Here is a 21,145-nt window from a genome sequence, read left to right as displayed (position 1 = left end):
CTTGTGTCTCTGGGGACACAGGCTGTGTGGGGGACCTAGGTGGAGGCAGAATGCCAAATGTAGGTGCTCAGTAAGAATTAGCTGCCACCTCCCTGCTGTCTGGCTCTAGTGAGCCATCCTGCCCCTCCCAAGATCAGTTTCTTCTGTAAATAGACTATCCCAAGATCCCTTCCAACCCGAGGAACTGAGTCCTCTGGGATAAGTGATCATTTAGTAGACAGAATTCATAAAACATCATAATGTAGGCTTATTCAGACACTCTTCAAATTCCTGTGCAGGCCTTATTTCACTTAATTCTCACATTCTTTCCTCCATTTTATTTCATTTTGAGATGGAGTCTTGCTCTGTCGCCCAGGCTGGAGTGCAGTAGCACCATCTCGGCTCACTGCAACCTCCGCCTCCTGGGTTCAAGCGATTCTCCTGCCCTAGCCTCCTGAGTAGCTGGGACTACAGGCTCGCCCGACTAATGTTTTTTTTTTTTGAGACGGAGTCTTGCCTTGTCGCCCAGGCTCGAGTGCAGTGGCTTGATCTCGGCTCACTGCAAGCTCTGCCTCCCGGTTTCACACCATTCTCCTGCCTCAGCCTCCCAAGTAGCTGGGACTACAGGCGCCCTCCACCATGCCTGGCTAATTTTTTTGTATTTTTAGTAGAGATTGGGTTTCACCATGTTGGCCAGGCTGGTCTTGAAGTTCAGACCTCAGGTGATCTGCTCGCCTTGGTCTCCCAAAGTGCTGGGATTACAGGCGTGAGCCACTGTGCCCAGCCGTTTCCTCCATTTTATAGATGACAAAATTGAGGCTAGAAGATGAAGTCACCTGCCCAATAGTAAGTGGCAGAGACTCTTAGACCTGGGTATTTCTAATTCCACACCCCTTGCAGCAGTATATTTGCCTGGTTTTTTGTGACATACTTAAATATCAAATCTTTTTTTCCTCCAATGGGTGAGTAATTAAATACCAAGAGGGAAGAAGCAGTCAACTCCTACAGAAGGAGTGGGGCAGGGAGGAAAGGACCCTGTTGTAATACCATGTCGGAGAAAAGATCGGACAGAGCCATTCCCCTTTAATTGAGAAAGGGCTTCGAAAATACTCCCCTTTCTGCGTAATACAAGATGATAGAAACTGACTTCATTTAAGTAACTGAGCGAATGCACAAGCATCTGAGCACAGACGCATAAGCCTGTGTTATGTCTGCCTTTTATTTGTTTTCTCTGGATATGTCTGCATTTAATATACATAACAAAATGCCTTCATCATGATCTGTTTGTCATTTAAAGAAAAAAGAAGCCCAAGATTTAGAAACTCAGTATAGAACAAAAAGCTTTTAACATAGCAGTTTTATTTAAAAACAAAACCAAACAAGAGCCTGGCTTCCTCGATGTGAGGTCATGTCACTGCCCTGGCCTGTTCTTCCTGTGTCCATCCCCGGACCCGCACCCCAGCGTGCTCCGAAGTTGTCATTGCCCACCCCACAGGGCCTCCCGGGCCTGAACTCTCAAATAGGTATTTGCTCTGTGGATGCAGAAGGAAAGAGCTCTCCCTTTAGAGAGAATCCAATTATCTGACCTCTTACAGCAAAGACCCATCTGGAGAATTTTAATCATTCCAGCAGAATGGAAGATTCAGTCACTCTTGGTTGATCTCTGTGACTATGCGTATTCATTTCCGTGATTATGCGGTTTTATTATCTCTTGTAGGTAAACAAGGATTCTGAGAGGTTCATTGCCAGTGCCCATGGGTCAAGCTCCCGACGGTCTAGCAGAGAATATTGTGTCTCCAGCCAAGCTGGGGATCTGCATCTAACCTCAAGGGGATTAAAGGGCACCCTTCACCTTAGTTCTTTGAGCCCCATTAACATCGTATATTATAATGATGAGCTGGATCAAACCCTAGGCCTGCACCATTCCCACAGGCCAGTGGTGCCATTTGCATTGAGCCTGCCCATCTTAACCCTTTGCCACCCAGGCCCTTCCCAGGGCATTTGTGCCAGGCTGAGTTAGCACGTGTCTCGTTGGCCCTGGGGTGAGTAGGAGATGGTGGCTGTGGCCCAGAAAAGGCCTGGCTGGAGATGAGCAGTGTGGTGGGGGAAAGGGATGGAGACGGGTTGGGGAAGGGGTCAGTGAATATTTTCAGCAACTACCTGCCATCTTTGCTTCAGTTTTCCCATGGTGACCCTGGTTTGTAGGTTTATCAGCCTCAGAGCCCTGATCCTGGCCTCAGTTTCCCTCTGGCTTCCTGCAGCATTTCCCTCATGGCCTTCCTCTGGCTGAGGGGTAGCCATCTGTGCCTCTGCTTCTGGGCCCACCTGCTCTATGAGGGACAGTCCAAATCTCACCTCCCATCTCCCGAGATGTAGTTATCCTCCGGGAACTCATGGTGTAGGCAGAGCACAGAGTGACCTGTGCTTTGATGTGGGTATTAGAGAAACCACAGCCACCTGGTGGGTGTAGGAGGAGCAGAGAGAATTGGCGAGGGGATGGGGCAGCCTCCTGGAGGACGTGATGCTGAACTGAGCTGTGAAGGGTGAATGGGAAACACCTGGAGGAAGAAGGGTGAATGGGAAACACCTGGAGGAAGAAGGGTGAATGGGAAACACCTGGAGGAAGAAGGGTGAATGGGAAACACCTGGAGGAAGAAGGGTGAATGGGAAACACCTGGAGGAAGAAGGGTGAATGGGAAACACCTGGAGGAAGAAGGGTGAATGGGAAACACCTGGAGGAAGAAGGGTGAATGGGAAACACCTGGAGGAAGAAGGGTGAATGGGAAACACCTGGAGGAAGAAGGGAGTGGCGAGGAGTTCCAAGCAGAAGGGACCGAGCCGCATGGACTGGGAATTCTAAGTGGCTGGATAGAAAGCGTCTGTCAAAGATGGTGACACGTTAGGCCAGAGAGATTTGGGGACCTGAAGGCCTCGAAGGTCTCTCTCTGTGTTACTTTCATGGGCGTGGAGTACAGATGTGTCTCAGAGCACCCCTACACTTGTGCAGTGCACAACTCAAATAACTGAGCAGGGTGACCCTGCCCCACTAAGGGAGATGAGCTTTATCTTGAGGGGAATGGGCAGCCTTCAGAGGGTTTGAAGCAGAAGATTGACATGGCTATAAATGTGAGTTTAAAAGATCACAGTGGCTGTGGAGCATGTGTTAGAGGAAGAAAAGGCGGAGGCAGGAAAGCAGTTGGGAGGAAGCCTCGTGAATGCAGGTGAGGCTTGTCAGGGCTGCTTTCAGGCAGTGCTGGGGAGAATGGAGGGGCGCATGCTGTGTGGGGCCCGCAGTGGCTTCTGTAGGAGCTTGAGAGTGACAGCACAAGGAATGAAGAAAATGTGCAGTCCACTGTAAACATCTTCGGTGAGTAACAACGGGACTTGTAAAATCAGCTGCCATTGTCGATGCTTATGCCATAGAAACTTTCCAGGAGTTTTCTCCCCGACAGTTTCAATGATGCCTGCTGAATTATGTTGCTTGTCACTGAGAATATGAATACTTTAAGGCCTTTCTTTGTTTCAGTAACTCTCCCGTGCTAATACTCAATACCTTTTCTCTGTTATGACTCAAAGAGATGTTCTTGACTCTGACCACCCACGTGCCAATTCAGTTCTGGAGAAGCAGAAAAACCTGAGTGCTGGAGATGGCGAAAGGTCTGTGTCCCTGGCGTGCCCAGGTCCACGTCTGCCTGCCCTCCTCCCTTCCCCAGTTGTTGCAGGGGGCTAAGTGGTCTCAGCACTGCCCAAGCACCCACAGCAGAATCTGATAGAGCCTGGTCCCGTAAGCTTCCCACCTAAGCTTAGTCTCCCGGTTCTAAGCTTAGCCCCCACCCTCAACCACTCACAAAGGCAAATACCTCCCCTCTTCCCTCTCTCCCAAGACTACTCTGAAAACAAGCCCTTATACTTGGTCATCTATTGACAGCTATGCTTTGCATAAGAGAGAAGGATCTGGAATCCCTGGGCACAATTCAAGAGGCAGGGATGTGGCAGAGGGTGAAAGAGTGGAGAGGAAGAGAGGACCCAGTGAGAGGTGGGGAAGATGAAAAAGCTGGTAGCCAAGAAAGACAATTCCAAGGCTGGTGTGGCCAAAGAACCAAAATGCCATTCACACTGAAATATGTGTGGTTGCCAGGGAGCCACCTGGGAGGTGGAAGCTAGCTGCTTTAACAACAAAATTCAAACGAGTACTGGCTCAACACGAGGCCGCGCACCTCGTGCTTGCAGGACAGGCCTGGGGTAGGCTCACCTCCATGTAGTCCCTTGGGACCCAGGGTCCCTCCTCCTGGTCTCCATCATGGTCTGGTTAACATGAAGGAAAGGGCCTAGAGAACATGCAAAAGGTTTCTCCAGATTGGGGCTGGGAATAGCTCTCTCACTCCTTTTTTTAAAACAACTTTATTGAGGTACATTTTACGTATCATGAAGTTTATCCATTTCAGATATCAGTTCACTGATTTCGGTAACTTTACCAAGTGCTGTAACCATCACCATAAAACAGTTTTAGAGCGCTTTCATCCCCAGTAAGATCCCTCATGCCCATTTCCTGTCATCTCTCTTCCTATATCCAGGGAACTGCTACTTTACCTTCTGTCTCTGTGGATTTTCCTCTTCTGGACATTTCATTGAAAGTGAGTCATACGATCTGTGGTCTTGTGTGTCTGGTTTCTTTCACTTAGCCTCATGTTTTTAAGGTTCACTCAGAGAGAGAGACAGTAGTTTGTTTCTATTTATTGTTGAAGTGTATTCCATTATATGAACAGACCATGACACTTCACTTCTGCCCCGCTTCCATTAGCTAGAATGCAAGTCACGTGGCCAAACCTAATTGCAAGGGAAGCTGGGAAATGTAGTCTCTGTACCCAAAGGAAGTAAGGCTTTTGTGAACAGGCAGTGCTATATCCTGACAATTCCTCCCTGTCTCCAATTACTCCATAAAAAGCTATAAATACACAAATGACATGCATGAGTGGTGTGTGTGTGTGTGTGTGTGTGCGCGCGTGTGTGTTTGCAGAAACTGCATAGTCCAGGTCTGACTTGGCTGGATGGGCAGCAGGGAGTGTGTGTGTGAGAAGGTAGGCGGGAGAATAAATGCTAAATTGAAGGTCAGAGGTAGCCTTGAGGACATGAATGTAACCGTGGGCTTGTAGAGACCACAGAAGAAGGGTCAATGTAGAGCTTAGCCAGGTCCTTGGAGGCAGGGAGACCCTGCTGGTGCGTGGGTTACAATTGCTGGCATGATTTAAAATGCACCTGGAACAGCCCTTGAGAGGGACCCTCTGGGGCTGGCTAAAGACATCTCCTTTGTGCTTGTGATTTCCACGGCAGCAGCATATTATTGACCCTTCATGAGCATCGTCACAGCTCAAAGTCTGGAAGTATAATTTTTAGGAAGAAAATATTCCTTCTTTTTGCATTCTTGGAATAGTTGTCAAAGGGGGAAATGACCTCCAGAAAAAGTATGGTCTTTGTAGGGGAAAAAAAAACTGCACTCCTGGGCCCTTTGAGAAGTTGATGCTGCTACCAGAAGTTCAGGACAAAGAGTGATTAGACTTGCGGCCTGAGGAGTTATTTAAGGACACGCTGTGCCCCGGCTCCCTTTGAGTCTCAGCAATGTTTTTCACTTAGCATTTTAATCATTTGGTGGAAAGGAGGAGATGAGCTTTCAAGGCCAGAGAATTCCATCATTTGGAATAACAGGCCAAGCAGCCCACGTTGACCTGAGGCTGACTTCTCTGGACAGCTGAGGCCCAGCACCCGCCCTGTGGAGCCCACACTCCGGCTTTAGGATGCCTGAGAAGAGCCAGCCATCTTTATGAAGGGAAGAGGTGCTGTTGCTTCTCCTGTTTGGAAGCAGAATGCTGGCAGTGTGGTTGGGATTCTGTCTGTTGTCCAGAGGGCAGTGGAGGTTATAGAAAATTCCACACAGAACTCTGAGGAGCCACCCTCAGATTTGCTTTGCACCGTCCAGAAATTCTCATCTCAATGGTAACGCATCTGTCTAGGGAGAGTCAAGAGGGAAAGAGAGTGGGACCAGCGTTCTGCTGGAACTTTGCAGGCATTTCTTAGAAAAGCAAGTCAGTTTTCCCAGGTTCTGAAAATGGCAAGATTGAATGCTAGAATTTCATACCAGGTTCAGAACCCTTTGTTTTAAAGACCCACGGAGAAGAAGTGAATTTGTGTTGAGCCGGAAGTAGAACTTTTGACTTGTAGAGATTGGCCAAATCTTATCTGGTGCTTTGTAGATCCTACAGAAGACCTGTTTCCTGCTCTACAAGAAGGAATGGGGGTACTGATATTTAGGATGAATCTGCTCTATATCAGATGCTTTTTCCACGTTTCCTATATTCTCAGGTAATCCCACAACTCATCAGGTGAGTTAAACACCCCTTGTGAGGTCACACAGCAGGCAAAAGGGAGAGTTGGGACTCAAACCCAGCTCAGCCTCACACCCCAGCCCAGGGCCTTTGCAAACATCATGGACACTTTAACCTCGTAGGACATCCTATCCCAAGCTGTGGAGCTTTGCAGGATGATCCTGGCTGGAAGCAGAAGCAGGTGACCACAATGACGATGGTCTCTTTAATTAGGATGCCACAAAGGACCTGTTTAGCCTCAGCTCTGGAGATACAAATACCTTCTCAGAGCTACCCACTACACAGATCCCCCTTCTATTCCATGGGGCAGCAGGGGTTCTGTCTGCTCCATCTGGGAAGAGGACCAGGACAGTGGTGTCCCTCTAGGCCCAAGACGGACTGTGTTTGTCTTTGCAGGTGGCTTCATGGCGCCAGAGAGCCCCACCGTAGCCTGAGCCCTGGGCTTCTGCCTACCAGGCTCTCAGCAACATCTCAGCAACAGGCTCCAGCCAGTTGGCACATACCTGGCTCAGCTTTACAGGTAGCAGTGATGCTTTTAGGACCTCGTTTGTTATTTTTCAGACCTAACCTCATTGCTCTGCACTTCAGGGGCTGAAATGCATCTCCCTGCGGGGCCCAAGGGGACTTTTGGCCTCTCTGCAGCCTGCTGGTCCCTGGAGGATCTGCCTCGTGCTGCTCACCCAAGCCCTGCACGGCTGGCAAATCCCTTCTGGGTTTTATTTGAGGCACCAGAGGCTCCCCTGAGGCATTGAGTTCTGATTTTATTGTTGCCGTTGCTGTTGATGTTTGTGTCCATACATTTTGCAACTTCCCACAAACTTGTACATCCAAATGCTTTGCCCTGTTGTCCTTGTTAAAAGGATAATTTTTAAAAGGCACACTCATGATTGTCATAAAATATACAATGAACACGTCAAGTTTACTTAACTTATCATTTAGTGAGGAAAGCAATAGTATGCTACGACCAGTTCAAAGGAACATTCAAAGAACACACATATATAGGCAATCAGGAATGCTGAAATGAATTTAGAAATACAGCCATGCATTGCTTAACTATGGGATACGTTTTGAGAAATGCATTGTTAGGCAATTTTGTCATAATGTGAACATCAGAGTTCGCTTACTAAAACCTGGATGGTATAGTCTACTGGTATGGCCACATGGTAGTCGATTGCTCCTAGGTTACACAGCTGTACAACATGTGACTGTACTGAACAGTGCAGGCAATTGTGACACAATAGTAAGTATTTGTGTAACTAAACATATCTAAATATAGAAAGGGTAAGGTAAAAATATGGTATTATAATCTTATGGGACCATCATCATATATGTGGTCTGTTACCGGAAAGGGGTTCCCATCCAGACCCCAAGAGAGGGTTCTTGGATCTCACACAAGAAAATTTGGGACTAGTCCGTAGAGTAAAGTGAAAGCAACTTTATAGTGAAGTAAGGAAACAAAAAGATGGCTACTCCATAGTGAGAGCCCCCCTGAGGGCTGCTGGCTGGCTATTTTTACAATTATTTCTTGATCATGTGTTTAAAAAGGGGTGGATTATTCACAAGTTTTCTTGGAAAGCGGTGGGGATTTTCTGGAACTGAGGGTTCCTCCCACTTTTAGGTAATCTAGGGTAACTTCCAGATGTGGCAATGGCATTTGTAAACTGTCGTGGTACTGGTGGGAGTGTCTTTTAGCATGTGAATGCATTATAATTAGCATATAATGAGCAGTGAGGATGACCAGAGGTCATTTCTGTTGCTATCTTGATTTTCGTTGGCTTCTTTACCACATCCTGTTTTCATTAGCGGGGTCTTTGTGACCTGTATCTTGTGCTGACCTCCTATCTCATCCTGTGACATCGTAGGTTAAGAATGCCTAACCTCCTGGGAATGCAGCCCAGCAGGTCATTTTACCCTCAGTTTACCCAGTCCCTGTTCAAGATGGAGTCACTGTGGTTCAGATGCCTCTGACACATCCTTGACTGAAATGTTTTTATGCCGTGCATGACTATAGATCCAAAGCTGGTCGAAACCCACAGAGCAATAGCAGTTGCATTCTACCAGACAAAATCCATCTGCACTTCTGTGGACTAGAGCCATTTGCATTACTCTAAGTTTTCTGCAACTTACACAATTGTCCAATTCCTCAAAGACAATGAAAGGTGCAGGCCCCTAGAGATTCAGATAACCCTGGAGGGGTGCATAGATAGGACACCCAGCAATCTTTTTAACCTATTTTAAGCTCTTTCACAATTTCTCCTGGCATGCCCATAGGGATCTAAGCACACTTGCATGTGCAAGCCATTGTGACTACAGATTCTGGGTTTGCCTGTTTCCACTGCTTCATCCGCATCTCAGATGCAGTTCAGAGAAGGTAGGTGGCCTGCTCAAGGTGAATGAGAGAACCAGTTCTTCTGGCCTCATACTCCAGCTTTTGAGCTCTTCTTCAAAGCACCCCCAAAGGCGGAGGAGGGGGAAAGTCCTCTGGGGTCCACAGGGCAGCCGTCCGCTGCAGGTGGGAGGGTCTTACATTCTACCTCGTGAATATCCACACTGGTTAAACATAAAAACAATGTTTTAACATTATTCACTGTTATGGGTCAGATTGTGTCCTCCAAAAATGTATGTTGCGATCCTAACCTCTAGGACCTCTGAATGTGACCTTTTATGAAATAAGGTTACAACAGATGTAATTAGTTAAATTTAGACAAAGTCATACAGGAGTGGTGGTGGGGGGCTTTTAATCCAATATGATGGTGTCCTTATAATAAGAGAAGACGCAGAGACAGACACAGGAGGCGGAGACCACGTGACAACAGAGGCAGAGATTGACCTGCTGCAGCTGTAAGCCGAGAAACACCAGGGAAGCTGGCAACCAGCAGAGGCTAGGAAGAAGCAAAGAAGGATGCTTCCCTAGGTCCTTCAAAGGGAACACGGCCCTAGCCACACCTTGATCTTAGACTCCTAGGCCCCAGAACTATGAGACAATACATTTCTGTTTTATTTTTTTTTTAATTTATTTATTTTTTTGTTTTGAGATGAAGTCTCGCTCTGTCACCCAGGCTGGAGTGCAGTGGCGCGATCTCGGCTCACTGCAAGCTCCGCCTCCCAGGTTCATGCCATTCTCCTGCCTCAGCCTCCCGAGTAGCTGGGACTACAGGCACCCACCGGCACGCCCTGCTAATTTTTTGTATTTTCAGTAGAGACGGGCTTTCACTGTGTTAGCCAGGATGGTCTCGATCTCCTGACCTCGTGATCCGCCCACCTCGGCCTCCCAAAGTGCTGGGATTACAGGCGTGAGCCACCGTGTCCGGCCCATTTCCATTGTTTTAAGCCACCTGTTTGTGGCACTTTTGGACGGCAGCACTAGGCAATGAGTACCCTCACCATGGAGACACAGATGCTCCAGGAAGAAGCACCAGGCTTGTCCTGTGGCTTTGAGGGCCCCACCGGTGTGGGAATCTTGAGCTAATCCATGGTCCCAGAAAGGCAAGTGCTGTTTTCCACCCACTCCAACAACTCAGCGTTGGTTTAAAATGCTGGAAGTCGAAAGAGAAAGGCTGTTGCCATCTATGGATGCTTGTTAGGTGGGTGTTGAGGCGTCCCCCAAGAACTTGGAAATGAGGGAAATAAGCCTGCTCACTGAGAGCCGGAGCCAAGGCCCACACACAGAGTGTAGATCAGAGATGGGCAAAGTTGTTGGGTAGTGATGAGTGATTCCCAGGCTTGGGCGCTCCCTTGCCAGGTGGGTTCTGGGGTAGATCTGGGACAAGGGCACAGATGTCCCGTGCACATCATCACAAGGACACAGAGTCCTGTGCCCATCATCACAATGACACAGATGTCCTGTGCAAATGACAAGGACAGAGATGTCCCATGTACATCATCACAATGACACAGATGTCCTGTGTACATCACAGCAAGGGCTCATCACCGATGGGTAGGTAAAGAAGAGGCATGGAGGTGAATGCAGGCAGCAGCTTTCAGGGAAGAAGAAGCATCAGGCTGCAGACCTTGCCTCCCCCCTGCCCTGATGGCAGGACTGAGGCCTCCCAGGGTGAGCTGGGTGCAGGCAGCAGGGGAGGGGTTGTGGTCCTGCTGCTTCGAGCTCAGGGAGCTTTACAGCCAGGATGTGTCGATGACTGTGGTTCTGGGACTGAGGGATGTCGATGGTGGGGTGGGGCCATTAAGTATTCTCTTCTTCTAAGTCTCCTTGCTCTAATTCCATGACTTCAAGTCCTGCAGATGCCCCTACCCAGCTCTGCCTGTGTGGACAGGAAGTGCGTGCTAGCTCTTCAGCAATGTGGTCTCCCAGGCCTTCTCCTGGAGAGCCAGCCTTGGGGTTCCTGCACTTGGGCCTGGCTGTCAGAGAGCCCTGATCAGGCACATCTGGGGTGCGCCCAGGCTCTGGGACAGGAATTCTCATGGCAGACTGATGCCTTGGGCCTCTGTGCTCCCACTTAGCATGCGTCTACCTGTCTGGCCTGATAAAGTCACATCCAGACAGCCTCTCCTTAGGCCCGGCCTCCCCATGCCACCCCCAGGGCTGGTGCTCTACTGACTTCTGCACCAGACACCCCGCTGAGCCCTTTACACGCAGAGTCTCATGACATTACAATCATCCCAATGACCCTGTATATTAGGGCATGTGCCTTTCTCTCCTCCTATTTTAAAGATGAAGAAACTGAGGCTGAGGCAGTTCAACAACTTGCCCAAGGCCACGCAGCAGGTCAGTAACAGAGACAGGATGGGAATCCAGCCCCATCTAACTCCAGAGCTGGCCTCTTTCCACATCCCCTCGCTTAGAGCCACCAGCATGACCGAGAAGCCAAAACCCACCAGGATGGCAAGAGGGGACTTCCTGAACCTGCCTTCCTTCCACCTGCTGGGCCCCGCTTGGTGCCGCTTTTCTAGTTTACTTTAAATATGTGAGTCCTGTTTCCAGCCTTACCCAAAGCAGGCCCAGGTAGAAAACATTGCCATGGTAACCCTGCTACCAAGGGGCAGTACTGCTTCTGGAAAAGATGATACCTTGGTTCCCAATACTACGGCTCTGTGGGTCTGAGGGACAAGTTTAATTGGCACTGCTCACAGTTGGCTCTGCAGATACACTTCTCGCGGCTTTATGTCCCTGACATGGTATCCAGGATACCAGGAACATAATGTGTCTGCTCCTCCAGAGGAGGGAGAGGGGTGAGTCTGGCTGTGTCATTTGTATCGGCTCTAGTTTGTCTGATCAGAGGGCTTGGCAGGGCGGGAGCTCTGGGTGGGCTATGGAAGTACCTGGGCTGTGATCCACCTGTGTCCCTGGGTCACCTATGTCCCCCAGTGAAAGTCACCTGGGCTGGGTCCCACCTGCATTTCCAGATAAGTGTTGCCTCCCACTGCCACCACCGACTCTACATTGAAAGCCTGGCATGACCCCTCTCTCTTTCTACTGGCTCACCATAGACCAGAGCGTATACGGGTGGCCCTGAGTATCTGTGAGATGGCTGCGGTAGACGCTGGCCAGCCGGGCAGCCAGCGGGCATTCACCTTTCTTGCTTGCTAACGGCATCTGTCACAGTGACCCTGTTCCCCTTGGCCAGGTGCACAGTCTCCCAGGCTCCCTTGCAGCTCCAGGAGGTCACATGACAGAGTGCAGGCCAATGAGCTATGAAGACATCTCCTGGGAGACTATTGGGAAAATTGTTCCCTTCCTAGTAAAAAGAAAGAGACAAGGGGAAAGAGCTACTCTCCTCCTCTCTTAGGGAACAGACATGCTCTTTGAAGCCATCTCATGATCAGGAGATTTGCAGGCACTGGCCAAACCCCTTGACATGGTTGAGCTGCAGACCACACTGCACCTATCTACCTCCAGACCACTGGCTTCGTGATATAAGGAACTGTCTTTCATTGTCTGAGTGCTTGCTACTCAGTGTGATCCCAGATTGCAGCTTCGGTATCATCCAGGAGCTTGTCAGAATTGTCAGGATCTCAGGCCCCTCCTCAGGCCTGCTGAATCAGAACATATGTTTTAAAAAGACCTCCTAGTGATTGTGTGCACACAAAAGTGTTAGAAACATTGACCACTGAGAGAAAGGGAGGGAGAGTGGGAGATACATAAAGAGAGGGTCAGAAAGAGGGAGAGAAATCTCTTGTAAGAACTGGCTTTTTCTAGAAACTCATTTTCTTGGTGGTGTACCTGTATTTATGCCTCTGAGTTAGGAACAAAGGAATCTTAATTCTATTCAGAAGGAAGACAGAGCTGCTTCCACGCTTCCCACAAGGCTCTAGCACCAGAAATAGACACTGCGGTTTCTTGCACTTCCACAGTTGGTCACTGTGGGTGCAGGGGACATTGGCATTTCACTCCTGCCTTGGGTTGGGGTTGAACCTTCCCTCATCTTCTCTAAAGGCTTTGATTTTAGAAAGATCAAAACCTCCATGTTCAAAACAGGGCCCTGAAAGAAAAATAAAAGTTGCCTGGGGCTTTTTTCTTTCAAAAATCTTGTTTCCCTTCTCAGACAAGCAGTCAGGATGCTCAGAAGAGAAAGCTCATTGTGAATTTGAGCTTCAAGGAACTGTCAAGAGACTTTGTTGAAAAAAGGCATTCTTGCTTAAGAAAGGGTCTTTGGTTCCTGGAAGTGAACAAAGAGATAAAATTCCAGTGGAAACAGCTTCTCTCCATAACTCCAGAATTCTAGTGTGTGTGTGTGTGTGTGTGTGTGTGTGTGTGTATATGTTGTTTTGTTGTCTTGTTTTTCTAACAGACTGAAAGCTGGGGATGCCTGTTGGCTGATGGACATTTGGGGTGAGGGGTCCTGGAGGTTGCAGAGTGTCAGGCAGATTTTTCAGCATCGCTGAGGGAAGCCCCCTGAGCTGCCGGGTCAATGCTGTCTTCTTCAGCTCTCCTGATCCTGAAGGGAACTCGAAGCTTCAAGGGGAATTGTAACTTTCCTGAGACCCCACAACTGGGGAGGGGTGGAGTCAGGGCTGGAACCCAAGTCCAGCTCCTTTCTCCACGTTAGCACCTCCCCTAACCAAGCCTGAGTTACATCAGAGGAAAATTAGGGTCACCTGGACTCCCCTTTACTTGGTCAGGAAGGCTGATCCCTGGGAAGGGGAATTGCTGTGTGTTTAGAATTTGTAAAAGTCCCAACTTTGCCACCTTCTAGCTGTCATTGGCCTCTCTGAGCCTCAGTTTCCTCATTTGATTGAGATGGGGGATGTAAGAACCCCTTACCCTGGCCTTCCAGGGAGGAGCCTTTGTTGCAGGACTTGAATGCTGGGTTCCCCCTTTGGTGAGAGAGAGGAAACATCCTGAATGATGGAGAAAAAAGTCAAGAGGAGGGAACTGATTGCTACCCACAGAGGAAGAGGAAGATGAGGAAGGCAGGAGGGTGCAGGCCAGAGCCTGGAAGGGGCAGTGGGGCCCGAGGACTGGAGGTGGGAGTATGGGGAGAGAGAAAGTGAGAGACAAAGGGAGAGTGGAGAGGAAAGTGCCGCAGGGTGTGAGACTTGAGGAAAGAGAGAATGTTGTGAAGGAATCTTGAGAGTTGTATGATGTCATTGCCCCTTGAGACAAGACATTCGGTCAAGACCTTCATTCCTTTGCAAGGCTTCTGGGAGTTGCATTTTCCTTTGGTTTGGATGCATCATGGTGCTGAGATGGGCCTTAAGGTAGCCTCGCTTTACTTGGAAGGCATGCAAAATGTGAGTAATATCTCTTCTGTGTGGCTGTTGTCTAGAGACAGGAGCTTTGCACCAGCCAATCCACCCATGCCATAGGAAACTGACATATAGCCGATAACAGCCGTAGACACTTCTGGAATCTTCTGGAATCATTCAGCTCCTGACTTATCTGCCTCTATTATTACTGATTGATTTTGGGGAGACAATAAGGCATAATGGTTTACAGGATGGTCTGGAGTTCTGGACCACTCTTATTCCCTGGTGGCTTTGGAAGGTTTACAGTCTCTGAGCCTTAGTTTCCTAATCTGTAAAATGGGGATGATAGTGCTGATCTTACAGGGCTACTTTGGGGATTAAATGAAATAATAGCTGTAAAGCACAGTGCTTAAACCCCAGTAAAAGTTTAATAACAATAGATGATGATGATGATAATCATGATGGTAATTATGATGATGGTGATAATGGTGATGATGGAAAAGATGCTGGTGATGATGGTGATGGTGAGACTAATGGTGATAATGGTGGTGGTGGTAATGGTAAAGATGCTGGTGATGATGGTAAAGATGGTGGTGGTGGTGATAATGGTGATGATGGTAAAGATGCTGGTGATAATGGTGATGGTGGTGGTGATGGTAAAGATAGTGGTGATGATGGTGATGGTGATGATGGTGAAGATGCTGGTGTTGGTGGTGGTGATGATGGTAAGGATGGTGGTGATGGTGGTGGTAGTGATGATGGTGATGATGGTAAAGATGATGGTGATGATGATGGTAAATGTGGTGATGATGGTGAAGATGCTGGTGTTGGTGGTGGTGATGATGGTAAGGATGGTGGTGATGGTGGTGGTGGTGATGATGGTGATGATGGTAAAGATGATGGTGATGATGATGGTAAATGTGGTGATGATGGTGAAGATGCTGGTGTTGGTGGTGGTGATGATGGTAAGGATGGTGGTGATGGTGGTGGTGGTGATGATGGTCAAGACGCTGGTGATGATGGTGATGAAGATGCTGCTGGTGGTGGTGGTGATGATGATGGTAAAGATGCTGGTTATGATGGTGATGGTGATGATGATGGTGATGATGCTTGTATTTCTGGCTGGATCTTTGCTCAGAGTCCCTCCCTGACTGCATCCTTGTCTTGGCTATTTTTCTTCCCATCTTTCAGGTCTGGGCTCCTACCCACTACACCAGCTTTTAAGTGTCAGGCACCACACTGGGGCACTTACCAACCACTATGGGAGGAGCAGGTAGAACATAAGGTGAGGTGTTAGAACTGTTGAGCCCTCTCCCTGTGAGGTCTGTCCCCAGTTTCTGGGCCATTCTGGCAAGGGCAAAGTTTGTTTTAGCAGTTTCACATCATCGAAGGTATGGTTTCACGAGACAGATGCTAAGCTGGAATGGTTGGGTGTTGTGTGGTCTCTGTGGCCCCACCCAGGGTGGGTTCACCAATTGTCTTTTCCCAGCCACTAAGCGGGCACCTCTGCTTGATCCCCGCCGCAATTGAAAATGCTACCAGCTTAAGGTTTTATTCATTGAAAGTGCAGCTCTCCCTGAGAGAGGAGGGTTTAAGCCAGGCCTTGTCACCCTTTTTGTGAGTTGTGGCTGCTTTTTTACTCCTCTCTACAATAGCATTAACAGCTCATGGTTAACAGGATTGAGTGGGCTCCATGCACCAGGCTCTGACAGGCCTTTGCCCTGATCGTCTCTTACAATGCACACACCTTCCCTCTGCAGAGGAGACCAAGACAGGAAGTTAAGTCACTTGCTAATCAATGCTGGAGCTGGGAGGAGGCAGAAGAACGTGGCCGAGAAGAACAACTAGGAACTTCCTGGCTAGGTCGTACCCAAAGACAGCCTTGGGTGCTTCATGTAATTTTAGATGATGAGGAGTTCACCTCACTGTGGCCTGACAGAATGAGAAGGCTGGGCATCAGGATCAAGGGGAACTTGAAACGAACTTCATCCAACACAGCTAGTGGGAGGCACAGGTCTCAGTGGCAGGCGACGGATGGCAAAAGCAGAAAGACGGCTGGAGGAAACGGGTGGGGAGAAAGGGCCCTGCACACCCTCTACGTGGGTGGGGCGGATGTGGATGAAGGGCCTCCCATGGGTGAACACAGAGCTTCCCCATCAGGCTTGTTCCTGGCACCTGGTTCGCAGAGTGCCTTCCTTCCCTTGGGGTTTACAGTGGGTTGAAGAGGGTCCCCACCAAATTCATGTCCACTTGAGCCTCTGAATGTGATTTTATTTAGATGTAGGGTCTTTTCTGGTGGAATCAAGATGAGGTCAAACTGCATTAATTTACCACTAAATCCAGTATGATGGGTGTTCCTATAAAGAGGGAAATTTGGACACTGAGACACAGGCACACAGGGAGAGGGCTGGTGACAACAGAGGCAGGGATTGGCGAGATGCACCCACAAGCCAAGGAAAGGCAAGGGATACCAGGAGCCAGCGGAGCCTGGGAGGGGCAGGGACAGATCCCCACCTATGGTCTCCAGAGGCATGTGGTTCTGCTGACACCACCATTTCAGACTTCTGGTTTCCAGAACTGTGAGAGAAGACCTTTCTGTTATTGTAAGTCACCAGTTTGTGGTGCTGGGCTATGGCAGCCCCGTGAAGTGCATGCAGGGCTCGGTGTCATTGGGTACAGCAGACCCTCTTGGGCATCTGCCAGCATTTCCCCTTCCCCCTTTCCTAACAGCACCTTAAACCTGTTCAGCTCTTACCTCTTCCTTGACCCCAACATGACAAAAGTGAAGACTTACCCCGGCTCCAGGAGCAGCCCTAATTCCCAGGTAATCAGGTTTGGTCATGCCATCCCATGACCCCTGCCTGGGACTCATTTCTGAGCAGACACAACCCAATCTGACCAACAAGAGATGAGGGGAGTTGGGTAAGGAGAGGTATTTGGGAAGACATATTTCCTCTCTCTTAAGAGGGAGATTCAGAAAAGAAGATGAGCTCCCTTCCTCCGGTGCTCCTTACATCTTATGAAGGGTATGATGGCCTCCTGTGGCCTGCCCAGGGTGGGGAAGCCTGGGTTTAGGTGTACTTCCTTTTTTTTTTTGGTTTTGTTTTGTTTTTGTTGTTGTTTTCAGAGACATGGTCTCGCTCTGTTGCCCAGGCTGGAGTGCAGTGGCATGATCTCAGCTCACTGCAACCTCTGCCTCCCGGGTTCAAGCGAATCTCCTGCCTCAGCCTCCCAAGTAGCTGGGATTACAGGCATATGCCACCACCCCTGGCTAATTTTTGTATTTTTAATAGAGATGGGGTTTCACCATGTTGGCAAGGCTGGTCTCAAACTCCTGACCTCAAGTGACCCACCCACCTTGGCCCCCCAAGTGCTGAGATTATAGGCGTGAGCCACTGCACCCAGCCTGTTTTTGATTCTTAAAGTTCAAATATGGTGACATCATTTTTTTGGTTTTCTTCTTGATTCCTCTAATAGCTCATCCATCTTGAGCATCCCCACTGCCGTCAAAGGATCAGAACAGCTGGGTCTTATTTAATCAAAATGCCACTAGTCCTAGATCAATGCTAGGAAGACAGGGCTGGGAAGTTTGGTGGTCAGTGCAGGAATGATGCTGGCTCTTGCTGCAACATGGCATTGTGGTTGAAGACCAGTCCTACTTGCCCTTCCTTGCGATGGCCTCACTGTCCATTCCCTACCCAGGCCATGGTGGAGCCCCATGCTTGGTTTCCAAAATCGCATTCAAGGTAGCTTTACTTGACACCTCCTTGGTCAGTTATTGTCCCTAATGCACAATCACTGTACCAGGGTGGATTGGTCCTGAGATCTTCCTGTCTCTGCTACAGGGCCCAACTCTAGTGGACAGCAGGCACATTACCTTTTGAAGTTGTGCTCCAGGAGACCCAGTTGTTATGGCTTACAATGCTTTACAGAACCAGCTCTCCCCCATGTGAGCCCTGTGCCCTTGCACTGAGACTGGCCTACAAGCCCTGCTTCCCCTTTCTCTCCTTTGCATTCCCTGTTGGAGCCCTTGCTGTATTTTGCTATCTGCCACGCCGAGAAACTCCCACTCTTCCTGCACTTGGAGCTCAGGGTGCAGGCATTGGAGTCTGAACCCTCCTTCCACAGCAGGCTCTTGCGTTCCTTATGTAAATTGATTCACCTTGTACACAGAGCCCTGCATTCCAAGGGGAGAAATGACTTTAAGTAGATGCTGTTGAGTGAGTTTGAGAATGAGATTGCAAGGAGCAGAGTGGGACAGGGAAAGCCTGTCCATACAGAAGGATGGAGAGTCATTCAGAGATGCACTATTGAGTTGGCCACTGCAAAAGGCAGTTGACTGCCTGACTTTGCAGACTTTCTGGGAAATCTATGGAATGTGTCTTAGAACTGTCCACCCAAGGAACAAAGTGGGAAATATCATCTGCTGGCTCCAGGTCCCATTGGTCAAGAGTGTCCTATGGGGTGTTAATTTGCAAGTCTGGAGTGAGGTGCTCTTCGGTTAGCTCAAAGCCTGCACAGAGCTAGTTGCTGCAGTAAAGGCTGGCATGAGAGGTGAGGCTGAGAGGATTCTAGAGACAGGCACCAGAGCAGCCCAATACCACCCTATACACACAGAAGATGGTGCCTGGCAAGGATGCCTACTGACCCTGCATTGCATAACCAACCACCAAGTCTGCACTTCACAAAGAAGACTGGCTTCAAAGTGGCCACCAGTCTTTGCTTGAAGATGTAGCTGACACCTTCCTCTTGTACAGTTTCACCTGTACCTTCCTAGACTCACATATTCCCTAACGTAATCAACACTGTCACCCTGTTTAAAAAAAACCACTCAGACTTATACTCTGTATACTGACTTAAGACCTGACTTTCTTCTTTTACTTTGCTTTTTACTTCATAGTAAAGCATCCATATTTCTCATGTATGTCAAACTCTTGTGAATTTCATCATCACTCACTGCCTGACATTCCTCGCATGGCACATAGTTTGAGAAAGGCAGTGCTATTCTGAACAATATTATGATAAACACCTTTTTACATATAGTGGTTTACTCTCCCATTTTATTGGTGGACTGAGAGTCTGATATGAATATACTAATCTAAAAATGTAATAATTACTGCATCTATTCATTTAAAATGAGTGTAGTGGGAAGATTTGATAACCACAACCATCCCTTTTTGATGAAGTTCAACTTATCCATTGTTTTCAAATATTGCCCTGTATGAGTTTGGTGCTACTTTTTTTCCCAGGAGGAGGGGCAGGAAAGAAGCCAAATGTCTCTCACAATAAGAAAAGCCCATCATCTGCAAGATCATCCTCAGGTTGGACAGTTCCCTAGAAGGATTCACAGAGCAAGTTATGGGCTGTTACACTCACAGTTATAGTTTATTACAGTGAAAGGATGGAGATTAGAATCAGCCAAGGGATGGGGCACATGGGGCAGAGTCCAGAAGAGTTCCAAACATGAAGCTTGCCAATGTCCTCCTCCACAAACTCATGGACAGACTAACTTTTCCTAGTAGTAATGTTCAATAATACTCATGAAATACTGTCAATCAGAGAAGCTTACCTGAGCCTCAGTGTCCAGGGATTTTTTTACTGGGGTTCGGCCTCATAGATCTGATGTTCTCACCTCCCTTCCTCTTTTGCTAATTGCCAGACAGCTGAGGCTCACTTGGTCCCCACCTCTTCCCACCGGCAGTCTCTTTGCCAGATGATGGTAGTGGTCAGTCCCTTCCCTGAGTTTTCTGGACCCCCCTTGAATAAGCAGCCTGATTAGTTCTTACTCTCTGTTGTGGTTACACGTGGTCAAGTTGTCCCCATGAATATGGGTGTACACTTAGAAGCCTGGGGCCTAAACCAGGATATTATGGCAAACCCAGTGTGGGTAAGTTTCCCCGGCCTGCCCTCAGATCAGCTGCTGTGGGAATGAAAGATTTATTTCTCCTTGCCAAGCTCTGGAGACCTCCCGGGCTACTCATTTTCTGTAAATGTGACAGGGTTGTAATCATCTAACATTAAACTATTCAATTAAAATGAATGTCAGGAAACGCCATCATGACCTGGCTTTGGAGCATTCTTTCAGCAATTCATTGGATCGACTCACTGGATATCTTTTCCTGCTTTAACCGTAACAGGGAAATTAAAAGCACATGGCAGCTCTCAGGAGTGTTATGCAATTTCAGATCCTGATTCGCTTACTGGAGGTCTGCCTAGCTCATCAACCTGCTTCTGGGCTTACTATCTTTTGGTTGTATGCACTTGGAGGTCCTGATGGAAGGGGAAGACAGGGCTGCTTCGAAGCAGGGTCCAGGAATCTGGCCGGAGTGTGCTACAGGAACCCACAAAGGTACCAGCACTCACGTGGCCTCTCCTGCAGTCCTGGTCCCTGGCACAGGGAGAACTGCGTTCCTTTGGAATGTTTCACGCCCAAGATAAACTAAGCTGGAGTCATGGGGCTGCTGGAAGCAGCACACCCCAGTATGTTTTTCTCCTGAGGACAGCACCTCTGCCTCCAGTTCAGATGGTGCTGTGGGGAGCAAACAGAAAGTCTCAAAGAGTAACTTTGAAGCAGGGCTGTGGGATGGAGGTTTGAGCAAAAGCCCAGGAGAGGGGTCTGGGATTGCCTTACAGGGCCCACATGTGTACTCAGGCATGAATTTTCCCAGGAGAGCTGAGAACTCAAGCTATCAAAGTGTGTCACTGTGAGGTGGCCTTTTCAGTGTGCTTCGTGTATCAGGTGTGAGAAAAGGACCAGGCTGGTGGCCGCGTGGAAGACAGGGGTGGAAGGGAGCCAGGTTCTTCAGGGGACAGAGATGGCCCAGGAGGGGCTGGGCAGCCACGCCCGCAGCAGATGCCTGGGAGGGGAGGTGGTGGGAACCTCTGTCACCTCTGCTTCAGCAGCAGCTCTGGGCACACCCTACCCAAGGAGGGAAGCATGACCCGGTGGTCAGAGCTGTGTCCCCAGGCTTCTTGTCCCTTTCTGATTACAGATGGGGTCTTTGGCAGGGATCCAGAGCTGGCGGGGGTGGGCTGTGTATGTGTGTGGGTGCACACCCTGCTCCAAGACAGGATCTGCTTGCCTTTCTGGGCTACCACCAAAGGGGCAGCAGGTTCCTTGCAGGTAGCCATTTTAAAAT

At 48.8% G+C, this 21,145-nt stretch overlaps 1 protein-coding gene across 1 annotated transcript in view; it reads left to right on the top strand.

Moving 5' to 3' along the window:
• Positions 1–6,429: 6,429 nt before the first annotated feature.
• The window catches only part of CPXM2 (carboxypeptidase X, M14 family member 2), a 232,864-nt gene continuing 218,148 nt past the window's right edge, over positions 6,430–21,145 (top strand). The window contains exons 1-2 of the mRNA XM_016919556.3: positions 6,430–6,540; positions 6,756–6,879. The gene's annotated coding sequence lies outside the window, so the exon portion shown is untranslated. The remainder of the gene's footprint in view (positions 6,541–6,755; positions 6,880–21,145) is intronic.

The sequence above is a fragment of the Pan troglodytes genome, chromosome 8, assembly GCF_028858775.2.
Source record: "Pan troglodytes isolate AG18354 chromosome 8, NHGRI_mPanTro3-v2.0_pri, whole genome shotgun sequence".
Lineage (NCBI taxonomy): Eukaryota > Metazoa > Chordata > Mammalia > Primates > Hominidae > Pan > Pan troglodytes.
This window is presented reverse-complemented; position numbering and strand designations above follow the sequence as displayed.